Below are 19,070 nucleotides of genomic sequence, written 5' to 3' on the forward strand. Positions count from 1 at the left end.
GGAGCAGGAGAAGGAAGGGATACGTGGAAAACAGCTGATTACTGAAGAAGCAGAGAAGTAGGAAATGGACATTCATGACTAATGTGTGAATTTTTGATGACTCTCTAAACATATGAATCTCAACCATGTTGAAAGTTAAGATTTCTGGTCTAAAAATCATTAATGGCATCATTACCAGTTTCTACAAAGCCTCTTCAATAGAAAAGGGTGCTTGTCAGCTGACTGCTACTTTGAATATACCCAATTGAAATCTGACCCCTTCTTTTTGACCGTCTTTTTCATCACTCTGCTCTGACTTTCAGCTCTGAGTAACCGATCTCAGCTAATCATTTTTTCCCTGATGGCAGAGGAGAGGAAAGCATTGGGAGCCTGTGCCTCTGCACAGTCATCTATTATCAGCTGAAGATGTGGCAGATACAGAAGGGGAAATCAGGCTGCAGAGTCTTTATCTGGCCTTCACTGTTTCTATCTATTTTAGCTTAGAAGAGGTTTTAGGAGTTAAGGCTATTTCATGCAGCATGTCATAAATTCTGGGAGAGTTATGCAAAACTGCAAAGGCAGAATTCAGAAACAATGGGGTTCATATAGTGTCCTGTGACCACTTTCTCCTCTTTCCTTAATTGTTCAAGATTCTCAGTGTTAAATCTGAACGCCAACAGTCTATAAAAATGATTTATATTTCTAGTGATGACAGTAATTTCATGAAATCATGAATCTCAGATTGCAGAGTTCTCAGAAATAATCTATCTGATTTAAAGAACATTGGATAAGAAGACATACAACAGAAAACAATAAACAGAACAATCTTATGCACGTATTCCAGTATAATCTTTGCTAGCAATTTACCAAGAATACAGTTCTGATTTGACTAGGACATACCAGTTTTGATTATCTTTATGTTGCCAACTGTGGACTGACTTGTATTCCCCCAAAATTCATATGTTGAAGCCCTAACCCCCAGTGTGATGGCATTCAGAGATGGGGCCTTTGGGAGGTAATTAGGGTTAGATGAGGTCATAAGAGTGGGGCCCTCATGTGGGATTAGTAGCCTTGCAAGAAGAGAAAGAGATAGAAGGCAGCTGTCTGCAAGCCAAGGACAGGGCTCTCACCAAGAACTGAATCGGCTAACACCTTGATCTTGGACTTCCCAGCCTCCAGAACTATAAGAAATACATTTATTGTTTAAGCCATCCATTGTATGTTATTTTGTCATAGCAATCCACTCAGACTAATAAAGTGCCCAGATGGAAAAATAAGTTGCTTAACCAAAAAGTAAACAAAATCACCAAAGATAATTTATTTCCCAAAGTTACCTTAATTGTGCCTAGGCAGAAACAGTATCATACAAAGGCATGGTTTCTGTTATCTCTTTTCCTTGACTACCACGTTTAATTCATAAACAAGCTCCATTAACTCTGTCACCACACATATAATAAATCTAACCACTTCCCTCCATTTCACCATCATCTTTCACCCAGATAGGGTAGTAGCCCCCTAGCGTGTCTCGGCTTCACCTCTTGACCTCCCATAAGCCATTCTCCCCACAGAAGCCAGACTGACCTTTTAAGATATAATACACTCTCCTGTTTAAAAATCCCCGATGTCTTTTCCTTGCATTTAAAATGAAACCCAAACTTCTCACTCAGTTTGGAAAGCTCAGCACAACTTGGACCATGATTACCTCTCCAATCTGGTCTTATATCACTCTCCACTTCAACTTCACTATATCCCCAAATTACCCATCAAGTACATTCCTGCCATAGTACTATGGTGCTAGTGTTCCCTTCTAGAGATCCTCCTCATTGGATCTTTATCTGGCTGGCTTCTCCTTGTGGTTCAGATTTCAGTTTAAATGTCAGCTTTTCAGAGAGATATTTGTGACCACACAGCCTAAAATAAGCACCCTGTTATTCTCTACTACACCAGTCTGCTTAAATTCTGCAGAGTATTTGTTGTCGGCTGATATTTTGCTTACCTTCTTCCTTATTCATTGAATGTAAGCTCCATGAAAGCCAGAACTTGCTTGTATTATTCATAGATACATCCTTAGCTCCTAAAGTAGAACTGGGCACAGGTACTCACATACATTTTTTAAATGAACTAATAAACAAATTAGATAATTTTAGGGCATTAAAGAGGTCTACCTATAAAAATGTATTCCTTTCTTCTACTATAGTACCAGAAATTTCTATAATTAGAATCATTTCTATTAAATTCTAATTGGAAAAACTCTATTAAAATGTAAACATGTAAGTAAAATAACCTGTTAAAGTATAATTACTCATTAAAATTTTCATATAACTGGTTTATTTTTTAACCCTAGATAAAAACATTGCTTCAATAAAATGGGTTGTGAGAGTTAAAAGAAAGAGTGTGAAATGGTATTTGGAAGTTAATCCCCAGAAAAAGAAAGTAACATAATGGGAAGGTCTTAAGTAGCTAGAGATCATAAGTGACAGGGTCACCTGGGCAAAACTTCTGTGTAAAGTCTGCGCTAAGGAACTCCTAATTTTATATCTCATTTCTTTCTCTCAACTGTTAAAGTACTTCCCTAGTTATGTTTTCAACAATCATCTACCATTTCTGTGAATCAGGCAGGTTTTATCATCCCTTCCAATCCACCAAAACAGGGAAATGAGGACCATTTGCCACATGGTTACTTGCTGGTAGATCTAACAACAGGCCACAGCTCTTCTAATGGCCAATCCCTTCTTCTACTGTGCCCATTTAGACACCTAGACCAGGAAATTCTCACTAAAGATTCTATGAGCTGGTAAGATTACCATATTCCATGAGTAACATGAGAGGCATGAGGGGTTATGTTTGGAGGGATGCAAATTATAGGAATGAAACTATTTTAGAAAATATCAATAACCCCATCACTAACCTCCTACCCTGCTCCATACACCTCCAGAATGTTGCTTACATATTTACATCATCTAATTTCACTTTGCTTTGTTATTCACTCATTAAACATTCAGCAAATATTTATTGAGCACGCGTGAAGTGACAGGCTTTATGCTAAGTGCCTGGAACACATTAGAGAACAAAATAAATTCCCTTTCTTTATTTTACCTTATTATACAGGTATTGCAAGATTTGCAAGTTCCTTAATAGCAAAATGCATTTTTTTGTTCAAGTACTTAGTCTCTCCCCACTCTACAGCCTATGAATATTTGCTAAAGTTAACGGTGGAATTGGACAGATTAGAATGAAATGCAATGTGTTCTGACCCCACATCCTACACCCAGGTCATGTTTGTCTTAGGCTATTTAGGGCTTAGGTAGAGGCAATGAAGAATGGCAAATGTAGCAAACAACTGAAAGTATGTCAGTGTTTCCCAAAGTAAGATCTTTAGGGTTGGCTGGGTTTCTCAGTGGGTTGAGTGGCAGGCTCCTGATTTTGGCTCAGGTCATGATCTCAGGGTCCTGGGATGGAGCCGTGCATCAGGCTCCATGCTCAGCGGGGAGCCTGCTTGAGGTTCTCTCCCTTGTCCTCTGCCCCTACCACCCATGTGTTTTCTCCCTCTCTCTCAAATAAATAAATCTTTAAAAAAAAAAAAAAAAAAGTAAGATCTTTAGACCATAAGCATCAGAATCTTCTAAGATATTTGTTAAATGTCAAAATTCTATAACAGCAATGCAGATCTACTAAGCGGAAATCTCCCAAGGAAGTCTGCAGGCATCCTGGAGACTCTTCAGCACATTCAAGTTCAAAAACCACTGCTTTAAACCTCAAGTTAGAGCCAGAGACAATAAAACAATGTACCCTACTTGTTCTGAGAGTGCCAAATCACTTATAAGTGACTTATTTTGGTATCTCTTCAGTTGACTCAAGTTCAATTGCTAGTACTTGGTAGACAAATGACAAAAATAAAAAAAAAAAACCCGCAGCCACTTTAGATAAGATCCTGGAGTTGAGATGTTATCTGGAGCTTATCAAGCATCTGACTGAGCCATTGGCTTTTGTGGAAGTTCTGCAAAGAGCAGACAGCATTTCTCCAAAACTATCTAGTGATGACTGACTTTGGTTCTTTTATTTTATCTGAATAATTAACTCAAATAAAGGCAGCTTTTTGGTCTAAATAGCCATTGTCAATTATTCCATTTTCGGCTTGACTTTAATGCTGAAGATTTGGCTGACTGGTGCCAAGTAAATATATTGTTATCATTTTTAATAATATAATTCCAATTATCACAAATTTCATTGTGAAATAAAAATTACATTTTCTTGACAGGGAGAAGTATTTGTTTTTTCAAGTGAAGGCACCTTGCATTATCATGATAATTCTATCTCAATATCCTTGTACTGATTTTTTTTAATGTAATGTATCACCCTTCCAAACCATTTGTAATCTCATCAAAGCATTTATCTGATGAAATACTTTTAGTTTCCCAGATAATGCCAGAACATAGTGACATCAAAATGGCCCTATCATGTACTCCCACTGGATTTTTATTGAAATCTTTCATTTGAATGCATTGAAAAAAAAAGGGAAGGGTTCTTCTATGTATTGAAACATAAATCTCATGAGACTCTATTAAGAACAAGTTCTTCCTTTCCATAAAACATTTTTTAAAAGAGTTTGTGCTGTGTACATCTTTACTATTGTCATTTATTTAAAGCTGGGTATTTTCGAACTCCAAATTTATTTCCCCTACCAATGAAGAAACAACTACTCACAGCCACACCCAAATACTAGCTTTTTGTTTTTACCATTGGACACAGATTCAAACTAACCTGTTTTATTTTACAGATTGATCTGCTTTATATGCTACTTCATTTTATCACTTCTTGTAATACAAGTGATATTTAACCCAGACCACCTCCAAAATAAAGTCATTTGCATTGAATTTATTAATTCTAATATAACTTGGTAAAGAGTAGTCAAGACTTGCAGCAACCTGAAGCGTTTTTCTTTTTTTAAGTCTAAAGTTCTTTTTTTAAGACAAGTTTTGAGCTATCTCCAGAATAATATCAGCAGTCAGAGTTTTAGGAAGAGTGGTATTGGCTCCATAACGTCCACACTCACAGTTCACATGCAGTCCCTTTACAGGCCCACTGTCCTCCTCCATGCTTTACTCTCAGCTTTCTTCCCAAAGAGGGTTCCAATAGGTGAGCAGTGTCTAGGACACATAATGGAGGACAGTACAAGGAAAGGATCAAACGGCCATGAGAGAAATCCAAAACAGGCCGAAGAGCAATAAAGGAATTACACTTTGCTAGGATTCAATCAGCTCAATCAGAAGATGAAAGGAAGTTGTCCCCCTCTCTCTCCTATTCCCATATTTATGGACAGACATCATCAGACTACTTTTGTAGAGATTGTGAAGGGACCCTAAAACTAGAAAAGCTGAAAGTAGCATATGCTTAGGTCGGAGGACTTGAAATACTTCAGAAATTAAAAAGACCCAATCTAAATCTGCTGCCTACTAAAGGCAGAACTGCCCCAGAACTTGTAGTTCCTCTAAACACTGTCAATTTGGAACACTCTTTATAAAAACAAATCCATTCTAAGAAAAAAAATAATGATGTTTGACTGCTTCTCCAAAGCTTGCCAAATGTTCTGGCTGAAGAGTCCATTGAAGTATCTCTCATGAACAGCTCCATGCAAGGTTTCTATCTTAAGCAGCCACCTTCCCAGCCCCACTCCACCCCTATTCTTCTTATGAGATACCAGGAGAAATCTGCTATATAGATATGTACTATTTTATTCTTTAAAACCATAAATGTTTATTTGAAGTCATGAGATTCATGTGCAATCAATTTGAATTTTATTCAAATTTTCCATACTCTAGAAATATCAAGCTTTTTGTTTCTATAATCTGTGCTAGAAAGAGTTAAATTCTCCCAAGATTCAGAACTTAAAAGTCTATCCGTTCAGGCAAATGTGTTATGACATTCTACACCTTTTTAAAAATTTCCTCTAGGTGCCTGGGTGGCTTTTGGTTAAGCATCTGCCTTCTCAGGTCCTGATCCCAGAATCCTGGGATCAAGCCCCAATTTGGGCTCCCTGCTCAGCAGGGGGAAACACAGCCATACCCTATAAACACTCTCGCACATGTTCAGAAGGAGACATTCAAAAATGGTAATAACAGCAGTGTTTATGTAGCAAAGAAATTCATTTTAAAAAACCCAAGTGTCCATCAAAAAGAGAATAAATTGGGGGTGCCTGGGTGGTTCAGTCGGTTAAGCGTCTGCCTTCGGCTCAGGTAATGATCCCAGCGTTCTGGGATCAAGCCCCGCATCAGGCTCCCTGCTCCGCGGGAAGCCTGCTTCTCCCTCTCCCACTCCCCCTGCTTGTGTTCCCTCTCTCGCTGTGTCTCTCTCTGTCAAATAAATAAATAAAATCTAAAAAAAAAAGAATAAACTGAAGAATACTCACACAATGAAATATTATTTAGCAGTGAAAATAAGCCAATATATACAACACACTCAACTATCTACCAATATACACTATATACAATATTGGATGAATTTCATATGCATAATTTAAATTTTTTTAAAAAGTCACAAAACACTACATATAGTATGATACCACTGAATATAGCTAAAAATAAGCAAAAGTAGCCTGGTGATGGGTATTAAAGAGGGCACGTACTAAATGGAGCACTGGGTGTTATATGCAAACAATGAATCATGGAACACTACATCAAAAAGTAATGATGTAATGTATGGTGATTAACATAACATAATAAAATAAAAATAAGCAAAAGTAAAAATATATTATTTACATTTATATGCAGTAATATTTTTTAAAACGCAATTTAATGCTAAATATTATTGCTGTCAAAGCAAAGAAATAGGATAAGGAGTAAAAGTAGCTTCAGTGTTATTGCTAATTTGCTGGTTATTAGTAGGGAGGTGAGCTCAGGAGGATTTTTTGCATTATTTTGTTTCATAAGTTAAATATAAATTGTACATTTTTTTGTATGAGTCAAATATTACATATAAGTGTTTATTAAGGAATTAGAGCATTAGATTTTAGCTGGATTACTGATTTCCCAAGGCAAACCCCAGGCCAAGAGTAAGTCCATCAGAAGCAAAGTTAGCAGGGGAAAAAAAAAGAAAAGAAAGGAAGAAAGAAATCAGACTGTAAGCCATTTAATTATGTAGACTTGGAAACATTCAATTTTTTAAAACATATCAGGCTCCTTTTCACCATCTAAATCCAATTTTCTCAAGTAGCTATAATCCAAATCCAGACCATGAGACTACCAAATCCAGAATGTATTTTGCTTCCAGGAGTGCTAGATGTCACTCCTAAAAGTAAGTCATCCTTTGAGAACCTGAAAATATTTATATGACTCTTTGCAGTGCACCAGGATATTCTTCTGCTGTTAAACATCCTACAACGATAAACAGATGGTTACAATAGAGTAGAGTGCGCTAACTGCTGTAATAGGCAAGTTCAGACTGTCTTGGGAGCATCTAGCTACGGCACAGGCTTTCCAGAGAAGATGGCATCTGACTTTAAGTTTGAAGTATGTACAGTGCTGAATAAATGGGTGATGGACTACCCAAAAAATATAGTCTTTCATTCCTAAGAAACTACTAGGTATACTTTGTGAATAGCTTAAAAGATCTTCAGCGGGTAATTCCTGATGTGCCAGATTTTTGCCTTCCCTGGTAACTTTGGAATCTAATTCCCACATTAAATTCAATCCTAACATATACTGACACACTGCTCTGAAGATATTTTAATTCTACACTAGGGTATTTAGCTTTTACTAGTTTCTTTTCTAAATTCACTCCAAAGCACTGTATCAGTTTTTTTTTTTTTTAAAGATTTTATTTATTTGACAGGGAGATAGAGAGAGAACACAAGTAGGCAGAGAAGCAGGCAGAGGGAGAGGGAGAAGCAGGCTCCCCGCAGAGCAGGGAGCCCGATGCGGGACTCGATCCCAGGACCCTAGGATCATGACTTGAGCCGAAGGCAGCCGCTTAACCGACTGAGCCACCCAGGCGCCCAGCGCTGTATCAGTTTTTTAAAATCATGGAAATACAGTTTTGGAGGAGAGAGGTAAGATCACCTAATCCATTTCTCTTATCCTATATATATAATTACAATAAATCCAGAGTCTCATGTGAATCAGTTTTAGAATAGTGGCATATTTTAAAAGCTCAGTTAATAATCAAAAGTAAAAACTTTTTTGAATTCCATCTTTACTTACTTTTCTCACAAACCACTGTAACTGATTCACTGAGTGGGAGCTGGACTCATTCAAAGATGAAAGCAACTATATTCTTCTTACTGCTCCTCATTAAACTGGCTTCATGGACTCATTTGTCCCCCTCTGGATGGAATCCCAGACAAGTACTGTGGTTGCTGAGCACCTCACTTTAGAATGTGAGAGTCCCCAAAAATGCTCTCAGCCTTTTGACCTCTCCTAAAGCTTGGAGGCAAAAAGAGGTGGCATTGGCATCTTGTTCCACATGAACATACAACCCACAGCCTCATTTACTGAAATTCATACTCTCCTATCCCCTTTCCGACAACCCACAGCTGCTCCAGTCAGTACCATTATCTTCTCCAAAATAACCCGCTCCAAACAAGTCTTTATCTGTCTGCAGAAAACCTGAGTTTCCTTTCTCTTCCTTTACCTTGCCCTTAGCCTTTTTCCAAAGAGTTTTAAAAATTCTTTTTAGAAGAAATAGATGAGGTAAAAATGAGCTGCCAATTACAAGATTTGCTTTTCACAGATTAGGACAGTATGAAGAAGTTAGTGAACAGTCTCAAGGTAAAGAACTGTCCCTTTACACATATAAGGAATCATATCTAGAAAGGTAGAATGATTTGTTCAAGTTCACATAACTAATTAGGGAGAGAGGTGTCAATGTAACCCTCCTGCAACCAGGAAATTTTCTAATCAATAGGATAAAATTATATTACATTTTGTCAAGGATTTAGCAAAGAATTTATTTTTTTTTGTAGTTTTTAATTTTATTATATTATGTTAGTCACCATACAATGCATCATTAGTTTTTGATGTAGTGATCCACGATCCATTGTTTTCGTATAACACCCAGTGCTCCATGCACTACGTGCCCTCCTTAATACCCATCACCGGGCTAACCAATCCCCCCTCCCCCCTCCCCTCTAGAACCCTGTTTGTTTCTCAGGTCCATAGCCTCTCATGGTTCATCTCTCCCTCCAATTCCCCCCCCCCCAATTTTTCCCTTCCTTCTCCTAATGTCCTCCGTGTTATTCCTTATGTTCCACAAATAAGTGAAACCATATGATAATTGACTTTCTCATAGCAAAGAATTTAAATAATTTAGGAAGTTTGAAGCACATTAATCTATTGCTGGTTTGGAAGCAACTGTTTTAAACGGCAACTCTGATTTCTTGAATGAGATGTTTACAAGTGAGTTATCCTATTAATTCTGATGATACAAATTCCCAGCCTCTGAATAGTTCAGGTTGTTGGGACATGTCAATCTTTGTGGATAGGTGGGGAAAAAATCTTTGTGGATAAAGATAGGTAGCAAAAAGAAAAATTTTAAGGTACCATTTCTCAATGAGCATAATTTCTTAAAATTGAATCCCTGTGTCTTTTGATGGAAGCATATCTGCCACAATAATTAGATCCCCCAGTCAGAGAAGGAGAATTTCCATAAAGGTTTGCTTTTTGGAAAAAAAAAAATTACTAACTACTTCGTGTCTACCCCTGCATTAGGGTGGGAGACATAAAGATGAATAAAAAATATATCCTGCCTTCCAAAAGCTGGCATTTTTATTTTTTAAAAATCCACATATTACAAGTATAAAAGTGAAAGTGCCAAGATAAAATGATATGGGTTCAGAAGAGGGTTCTTAATAAATATATTTTGAATGAGTGAATGACCACTCTCTGGAGGAGGTAGCATTTGAAATGACATTTGAAAATGGGTAGAATGTGAACATGCAGACACTTGGAAAAGAACTTTAAATCAGAAAGACTACCATATGTACAGATAGGTGGGAAAGCACAGAGAATAAGAACTATGGCTACTATTTGGGCCTGGCACTCGTTTAGCACTTTACAAATATTATCTAATTCCACCCTCATAGTGATATTGTTATTATCCGGATTTTACAGAAGATAATAAAAACTAACATGTACCAAACACTTATTGTGTGCCAGGCATTGTTCTTAGGACTTCTATGTATATATGGTCCCATTTTATCTTCTTAACAAACCTATAATATGAATAATATGATGGTCCCCATTTTCTAATAAAGATAATATGGATGAGAGAAATGGAATATCTTGCCCAAAGTCATGCAGAAAGTGATGATGAAGCCTGATTTCACCCCCAGGTAAGTTCAATTCCAGAGCCTTTGCTCTAAATTTTTGTTATACTCCTTCTCTAGAAAATAACAAGTTCAGTTTGGTCTGAACAAAGAGTACAACAAAAAGAGCAGTCATAAATAAAGTAAAAAAGGGGCACCTGGGTGGCTCAGTAGTTAAGCATCTGCCTTTGGCTCAGGTCATGATCCCACGGTCCTGGGATCGAGCCCCACATCGGGCTCCCTCCTTGGCAAGAAGCCTGCTTCTCCCTCTCCCACTCCCCCTGCTTGTGTTCCCTCTCTCGCTGTGTCTCTGGCAAATAAATAATAAAATCTTTAAAAAATAAATAAATAAAGTAAAAAAAAGTAAAACAGGGCTTAAATGTTTGGCTATGTTTTCCTTTCATTCTGTGGACAAAAGGAAGTTATTGGAGCCTATCTGTTTGGTTCTGGTTTTCAAAAAACCATTCAAGCCAAGAATGCTTATTGCTTTTTATTCTAGATGTTAAAGAGCTCAGAACTGCACTTCTTCATACTTGTTTTTTCCAGGTGCAGGAAAGGTTCACTCTAGGATAAATAACCCCCCACAAACTCCACATAGTGATAAGGGAGGAAGATCATGGCCAGTAAGCAACTCCTTCAAAGACTTAGGGAAAAGGATCAAAAGCCCACCAGCCAAATCCCAGATACAAACGTGTCTCATTTGGCCACACCTTATTTTAAATGTTGGAAATTTTCACACAAAAATTTGAACTTGAGAGTTCTCTTAAAAATTCAGCACATCTCACAATGCCATATTACATGACAATGTTTAGCTGGAGCGGAGCAGGGAATGCATGCTTTATATAAGTCATGCTCTCCAGCTTGCCACAGTCCCGACAACTCTCTATGCATTTTTATTTATCTCTTCTTTTATTGCTCTAAATCTTTATGATTAATTAAAAAATATTTCAAATAAACAAAAAATATCACACAAAATAAGAAAATAGACACGTCTACCCAACCCACCACTTGATTTAACACACTTTGTCATACTTGCTAGATAACAATTTTTTTTATTTTAAAGAAATAAAATGTTATGGAATTTTTAAATATTTCTGGTTGGAGTGGAAACTGCTGTAAGTACTTTGGAAAGAAATTTGGCCATACCTAATAAAGTTCAAGATCTTCAGACGTAGCCATATAACTAGAGATATCTACTATAGAAAAACTCTCGGATGTATGCATGAGCCACATGACTTCCTATTCTTTTACAATCAGCCCACTTCACTCATTTATATTATCTGCCTGGCCTGTAGGTATCTGCAACATCTAGATATAGCTTGTGAGGAGAGGGAATTTATTTTTTATTAAATTCACTAGAAAAATTTTATCTCTTGAAATAGACATTCCAGAACTTGAGCCCAAGGAAATGGGATTTGGAATTATTTCTGACATGGCTAGCATGAAAGAGTCCCAATATAGACGGTCCCTGCAGCAGCAGAATCTATATGCTTTTAATGAGTTTTAGGTGGTAGACTCACAAACATTTTATTTTTAAAGAATTTAGTGGTCAAATAAATTTTTATTTTTATAAAAATAAAAAACTACTGAGTTAGACAAGCCAATTAATTTTTTTTCCTACAGGACTTAGCAGAGTCTTTATGTGAAAATGTGCATTGTGACTCCTCTAAAGAGAGATATACCATGCATCTTTTCTCCATGGAACACAGTCTGGGAAACAGGTTACTAGATCTTTATTTTGCCATTTAAGACTTGATAAAGTGTCAGCCAACCTGTGTGTATAGAATAACCACCTATTTTGGGAGAGTGATCTGTCCACATGGTTTTTACAGAATAACAATGATCTCTTCTGTTAGTTTTCTACTGCTGCCAAGACAAATTACCACTAAGAGTGTCTTAAAACACCACCCATTTATTATCTCACAGTTTCGGTGGTTTAGAAGTCAGGGTACAGTGTAGCTCAACTGGTTCTGTGCTTAGAATCCCACAGGCCAAAGTCAAAGCTTTCAATCCTTTCCAGAGTCTCTGGGCATAAATCCTCTTTCAAGTTTATTCAGGTTATTGGCAGAATTCAGTTCTATGGAATCCTCATTTCCTTCTTCCAAGCTGTCAGCAGGTCACATTGTATAATAAATTTCCTTAATTGCCCACTAGTGTGTGGTCCTAAGATCAGCAACATCAGCACCACTTGGGAACTTAGAAATGCAAATTCTCAGCTCTTTTCCTAGACCTACTGAGTCAGAAACTCATGGGGATGGGATGGTACCTAGCAATTTGTATTCTAATGTTTGAAACCACTACTCTAGGATCACAGACTAACTTCATATATGATATAGCTTTAAAATCTATTTTTATGAGTGTTATGGGCTCAAAATCCATATGTTGAAACCCTAATCACCAGTACCTCAGAATGTGACTGTATTTAGAGGTAGGGCCTGTAAAGAAGTGATTAAGTTAAAATGAGAGTTAGGGTGGGCCCTGATCCAATCTGACTGGTGTCCTTAAAAGAAAAGGAAGAGATGCCAGTGATGCCCACCCACAGAGGAAAGGCCACATGAGGACACAGCAAGAAGGCAGCCATCTGCAAGCCAAAGAGAAAGACCACAGGAGAAACCAAACCTGCCATCACCTTAATCTTGGACATTTAGCCTCCAGAAACTGTGAGAAAATTAATTTCTGTTGTTTAAGCCACCCAATCTGTGGGACTTTTGTTATGGCAGCCCTAACAGATTAATACACTAAGTAAAATATATATTATTTTGAATTATCCATATCAATTCTCTAGTGCATTATATGGATGATTTTTACCCTGATCTATACTATTCTGGCTTCTCATCTTCATTTGGCCTGGACGTTTTTCCAACACAGGCCCAACTAATAGTTCTCTTGCTGATACCCAACTCTGCCCTGCCCTTCAGTGCCTTCCCAGTCCCATCTTGCCTGCAAATGCCCAACCACAGATCCATTCAACCTGCACCTCCTCTCTCCTCCGTCACTATGCTGCTCATAATGAATTAAAAATATTAGCTAGCCTCTGTATCTCTCCACTATGGGCCCCTTAAGACAGACACACTGTTTTCTGCCTGATCCACATTATTTATGTGTTGAGTGGGAAAACAAAATCTGTATTTGAAAGCAAGAATTTGATGTACCAAAAGCAAAGCTAATGAAAACTTTCCAGAATATGGGAAATAGTACAGATGTACCAAAAGCAAAGCTAATGAAACCTTTCCAGAATATGAGAAATAGTACAGAAAACTTTACATAACAGAGAACATGGATATGAATTCAGGGATTTCTCAAATCAGACTTCATTTTGAACCATGCAAATAACTGAACATTTGCATCTGCTAAAGAGCAGGGCCGACAAATTTATTGACATGAACTGAACAGCTAAGCTAGTAAGGTGAGGACACGCTATGAATTCCGTGAAAAAGTTTACACTTCAATGCTACTGAAATGTCAAGGATAATTGAACAACTTACTCTTGTTTCTCTTAAGCTCCATTTTTTTAAGTTAATATTAGTTCTAAATTCCAAAATGAAAGGACAAATATCCACAAAATTAAGAGGAAAACGAGCAAAATAAATGATTCCCTCAAAAGATGAAATTATACAGTGAGACTTACTAAAAGGTCATGAGATTATTTAATGCAACACAAGTCTGACACAGCCTTGGGGGAGGGGATTTTAAGTGTTCTCTCTTCAAAAATGAGAAGATCTTAGCTCCTGGAAACCACTTCTAGATTTCACTGCTTAAAAAGAAAAAAAAATTCATACTAATTTAGGCATGTAAGTAAGTTGGCAGGGAAGAAACTTAGTTTATTACTTACTTAAAGCTGCAGTCATCCTACTGTTGGATTCTGGGGAGATATGAGGTAAAACATTTTCTATATGGAAAAGAAAACTATTTTCTGGATAGTCAGTTGCGTTGTACTCAGTATATGACAACTGGATGTACATTGACATGAACTTAGAAAACCATCATTGATAAAAAGAATAGCAAACGTCTACCACAGTATTTCCTATCTAGAAAGTTGCTCGTGCACCAAACCTACAAAGGCACCTGGGAAGGGTGTTAGGTTCTGTGCCTCCAGGACTAAGTGGAAAACTAAGGCCTTCGGGAGAGGTGAAGGTTTGGCTTGAGGCTGTCCAGGTGGAAGTCACCAGGTGCCCCTCTGCTCCCGGGCTCATTCTCCTCCCTTGGGCAGCAGACTTCTTTTGGCCTCTTGTGGACCTCAGGCTCCTCGGGAAGCATCGTCCTCCAGCCCCGAAGCCAGCAAAGGGCAGAACCACCTCACCAACAGCTATGTCCGGAGGCTTCTGGAAATCACCAAAGGGTCAGAATTCCTCAGGCTGGAGGTGGAGGGAGGCAGATGTTCCAGATTCCGATACAAATTTTCACTGGATACCGTTGTCTATCCCGATGACAGCATATTTGAACAGGGTGGGGCAAGAGTGGTGGCTGACTCTGATAGCTTGGCCCTCCAGCCAAGAACTGATCCAAAACTCATTTCAAGTGTTGAATTCTCAAGCGCAGCAAGGGTGCTCCTGTGGATCATCCTTCTCCATCAAACTTTGATGTAATGACAGGTGACCCAGAGATTGCTACCACTTGTGCCAATTTAAGGAAACTGGGATTAGTAGAATTCTAGAGGTTTCCTTCCAAGCATGTCCTCCTCTCAATTTTATTTCCCTCAGTCCAGGAGTGTTGTGTTTTGCCACTGTTATTTTCAGAATATGAAGCTTTTACTCTTGATTGATCTTTACTCACACATTTCTAAGGCCAAACCTCTAGGTGTTGTGATTGAAGATCTACTAACTGACTGAAGCCCACCCAGTATAATCCGTAGAGCCTCCAAGGTTCCAAAATTTGGAGTTACTTCTCTGGCCTTCAGAGTTGCTTGTATATAGGTGTATAGCTATGTATAAAAGCTTCCTTTTGAAGAAAGTCCTTATTTACTTGTGTTCTGGATCAGGGTGACATATTGAGTAGCTTGAACATTGGTTACTAGGCTAGAGAGGATGAGAAAGGCAAAAGGAAGGTTCTCTTTTTCATCTCACTCTTTCTGAATGTGCTAGTTGACAACCCTCTTTTTCTTCCTTTTTTTTTCCCACATCCTTATTTTCTGTGCTGCCCATTCTCCACTTCCCATTTGTTAGGGTAGATACATTTTCTGCTCTTACTCACCAGTCTGCTAGATTCACAAAACCAGTAGCCCATCAACCAGAAAACTTGGATCTAACCCCCACTGATAACCTGAATCATTTGAAAGATAGGCCCCATACTCCATACTCACACAGACATTTCAAGATTCTGTGATCATTCAGTGACTGAGTCTTTTTAGGATATGTTGCTCCACTTATCTTACGGTGTAAAATGTCTTTGGTCTCATGCATAGCAGGAAGTAGTCCCTTTGTTGGTATAGATAATGGACAGTTAGGGATTTTCTTTCAGGTTGGATTATTAGATAAAATGCAGGATGCCCAGTTAAATTTGAATTTCAAATAAACAACAAATAATTTTTAGTAAAAAAAAAGAAAAAAAGAAAGAAAGTTGCTCATGGGCACTTAATACTTAAATGGAAGATGCTATCTTTACATTTCCACAGTTTCTTTCATTCACTCATTCATCTATTTTATTCAACAGTGCAACAAACATTACTGTACACCTACTATGCACCAGCCTCTGAGCAGCTGCTGCAATCAAGAAGCCCAGGTGGGTTACCCAAACAGGTAAATAAACAGCTGACAGTCCAATGTGACCAGGACCTTGACATCAGGCATGGGCCAAATGTTATGGGGGCATGGGACAATTAAGCATTCATAAAAGTGGAACCTGCAGATGGATGTAAAGAACATTTCTGACCCCAGGGCTTCCACCTGGGGTAGAAACGGCACTGAAAACAGTTCAGAGCTAAGAACAAAAAGAAGGGCACGATTCACCTTCTGAATCCAAAGAAAAGCAAACTAAGTACCTCCTCCATAAAGTTTTCAAAGTATTAACATTCCAAAGAATTGTTATGGCAAAACACAGCTCCTTCTCCTATCTGTACAAAGTTTGTGAGTTACCAGTGATCGCCCACCCACCTCCACCTCCCTTCCTTTGGGGATGGGTTTTCTTGTCTCCCATCCCCAAGCTTCAAAGCCACAAGCCTGCAAACAGACCTCATTCTGTCAGAACATGAGGAAATTTCAGATGTGAAGCTAAGAGCCAGAGTGCCCAGGGTAGTCTGCAAAGGTATTCTGCAATCCCACTGCTTAGCCTACATGGATAACTAAGTACTCCTGAAGGCAAGTGGGGCTTAAGCCATCTGTTAGCACCCTATGAGGGCATAGGGAGTGAAGCAGGAAGACTCTAGTTACAAGACTTCCCACCAAGAGGATAAAAAGTGGTTACAGCTGGAAAAAAATCACCCATACTGGAGGGGATGTCTGTGCAGATTCCCCAGAAGAACTAACAAATATGATAATGAGAGAATCAACATTTACATGCCAGAGGCATAGAGAGAGCCAGCGGACAGCTGGTGTTAGTAGAGAAACAATAATGCCCAAAGGAAGAGGGGATCACAATTGCCATCAGCAGTCATGGTCATTCATAAAAGCAGACATTAACATACACACACACCTGCAGCTTCTGCAGCTGTGTGAACATAGTGACCTGGGAAGAGAGAAGGGGCCAAGTACAGACACCAGTATTCCTTTGGTCAGTGGGAGTCTGCAGCTGTGTGGGAGTTCTGCCCGAATCCTGGGAAAGGGTCTTTGAAATGGACACTCACAGTATCCCAAGTTGATTGAAATGAAACTGCTATAAACTAGAAATGAGTAACAAGGGGAAGAGGGGCCTGAGATAGAAAAGCAAATATGAAAAATATTCCATACTTGAACATCACTATTAACACTCTTAGATCATATCTACTACAATAATCATAATTTTCAAAAACCTAAATTTTTATATCACATTTGAGTTTTCAAAGAAATTTAACACATTTTTATTTCATTTTATCATCTAATTTATGGTGTAGGAAGAGCAATTGAGCTCATCCCTATTTGACTGATGTGAAGACTGAAATTTGCCAGTGTCACACTGATAATATATTGCAGAAGTGAAACTAGAAATGGGTAACATTTTAAATGGGTAAACTGGCTTTAAATGAGTGATACTGATCTTAGGGCCTGGAATTTCTAAAAAATTGAAACCAGCAGAATTTGTAAAGCTTTCCACTTGTCTCTAAGTAATGGACTCTACCTATAAGGTCTACCCATCCACTGGTGCCTATGTGCTTATTAATATTTCATGCCCCGTACAATAGTGGGAAACCATGTTTATATATTAGAAAACGGCACAAAACATGCTGATTAACTGTGACAGAAACTGACCAGAGGCAAATTATCTCTCAGAAGATAAGATCATTAAATCCACATCATCTCTGCAAATTAGCATGATTTTAAAATTTCAGACACTAACCAAAGAAATTACAATAATTTCCCAAGTTTGAATTTATCTCCTTTGAGAAGGAAAGTAGTTGAAACTACTTCTAAGAAGGTCCTTCAGGAACCCTGAAGTTTGGCAAGTATATTTCCTTCTTCAAGGTCATTGCTAAATACTCACTCCACTAATTAGTACTTTAACTTCACATTTTAAAAGTTATCTCAATAACTTAGCTTGTTGTTATGTCCAATAGATGAATCAATGAAATGTGACTCATTCTAAGTGCTCATTAATTCTTGAAAGAGTGAATGAATGAATATTCTGAGACCTTTTATATGTGAAGAACTCTGCAATCATTTGTTAATCTGGGAGGAATGAATTTGTATTCTTGTTATCTCAATCAAATATATTTGTCATAAAGTCATTTATGATCACAAACAGCTGAAATAAGACAAGACCCCTATTCATATAGTTGGTAAGAATGACAAAAATATTCTCAGAAACACTCAGAAGACCTTACCTCATGCCCCCTTCATTGACTCAGACGATGTCATCTCCTCATACCTAAGCCAAACACTGGCAAAGACAATGGAGTTATCATTAAACTGATCAACACTAATCAAATTTCATTCCAGAGTAAGGATTAGCCACTCTCACTGAATTTTATCATGATGCTCCTAAAATTCTGAGTTACTAGCTGGAAGGCTGGACTTTGACCTGACTTCGCTAATTGCTTGGGTAGGAACCACTACACCCTAGTTAGTCTCTGCAGTATGAATGAATGACTAGGTGGCTATTTCAAACTGCTCAGGGAGAGCTTTTTGGAGAAGGTAATATTTAAACTAACTTCTGAATGATTAGATGGACCCGGTACTATGTAGAGATCAGGGGATGATCATTTCAGGTACAGCACTGTCTTGCAAAAAGGCCTAAAGAAGGACCAGGATTAGCATGTAAAAAAGAAATGGAAAAACCTATTTAATTAAAAAGTAGTGGGCAAGGAGTAAAATGGTGTGAGTTGTAGTTGGTGAGGTAGGCCATTTCCAGAACATGTAAACCAGGGTAAGGAATGAGGGGTTTTTTCTAGTAGCAATGAGAAACTATAGGAGGATTTTAAACAGAGAAGGAATATAGTGGGATTTATGTTTTTTTAAAAAAAACATGACTATGGACAGTAAGGGGTCCAGGGTGGAAGAGGGGAGACCTGTTAGAAGAGCATTACAGTAGTAATGGAGAGAATGGGGTTGACTCAGGATATACTCTGGAGGTAAAATAGGCAAGAAAGTCTTAAAGAATGGACATGAAGAAGGGGTCAGAAAAATCTAAGATAACACCTAGATTTTTGGTTTAAGCAAGTTGGTAA

This window comes from Phoca vitulina, unplaced genomic scaffold, assembly GCF_004348235.1.
Source record: "Phoca vitulina isolate PV1807 unplaced genomic scaffold, GSC_HSeal_1.0 scaffold1, whole genome shotgun sequence".
In the NCBI taxonomy this organism is placed as follows: Eukaryota; Metazoa; Chordata; class Mammalia; order Carnivora; family Phocidae; genus Phoca; species Phoca vitulina.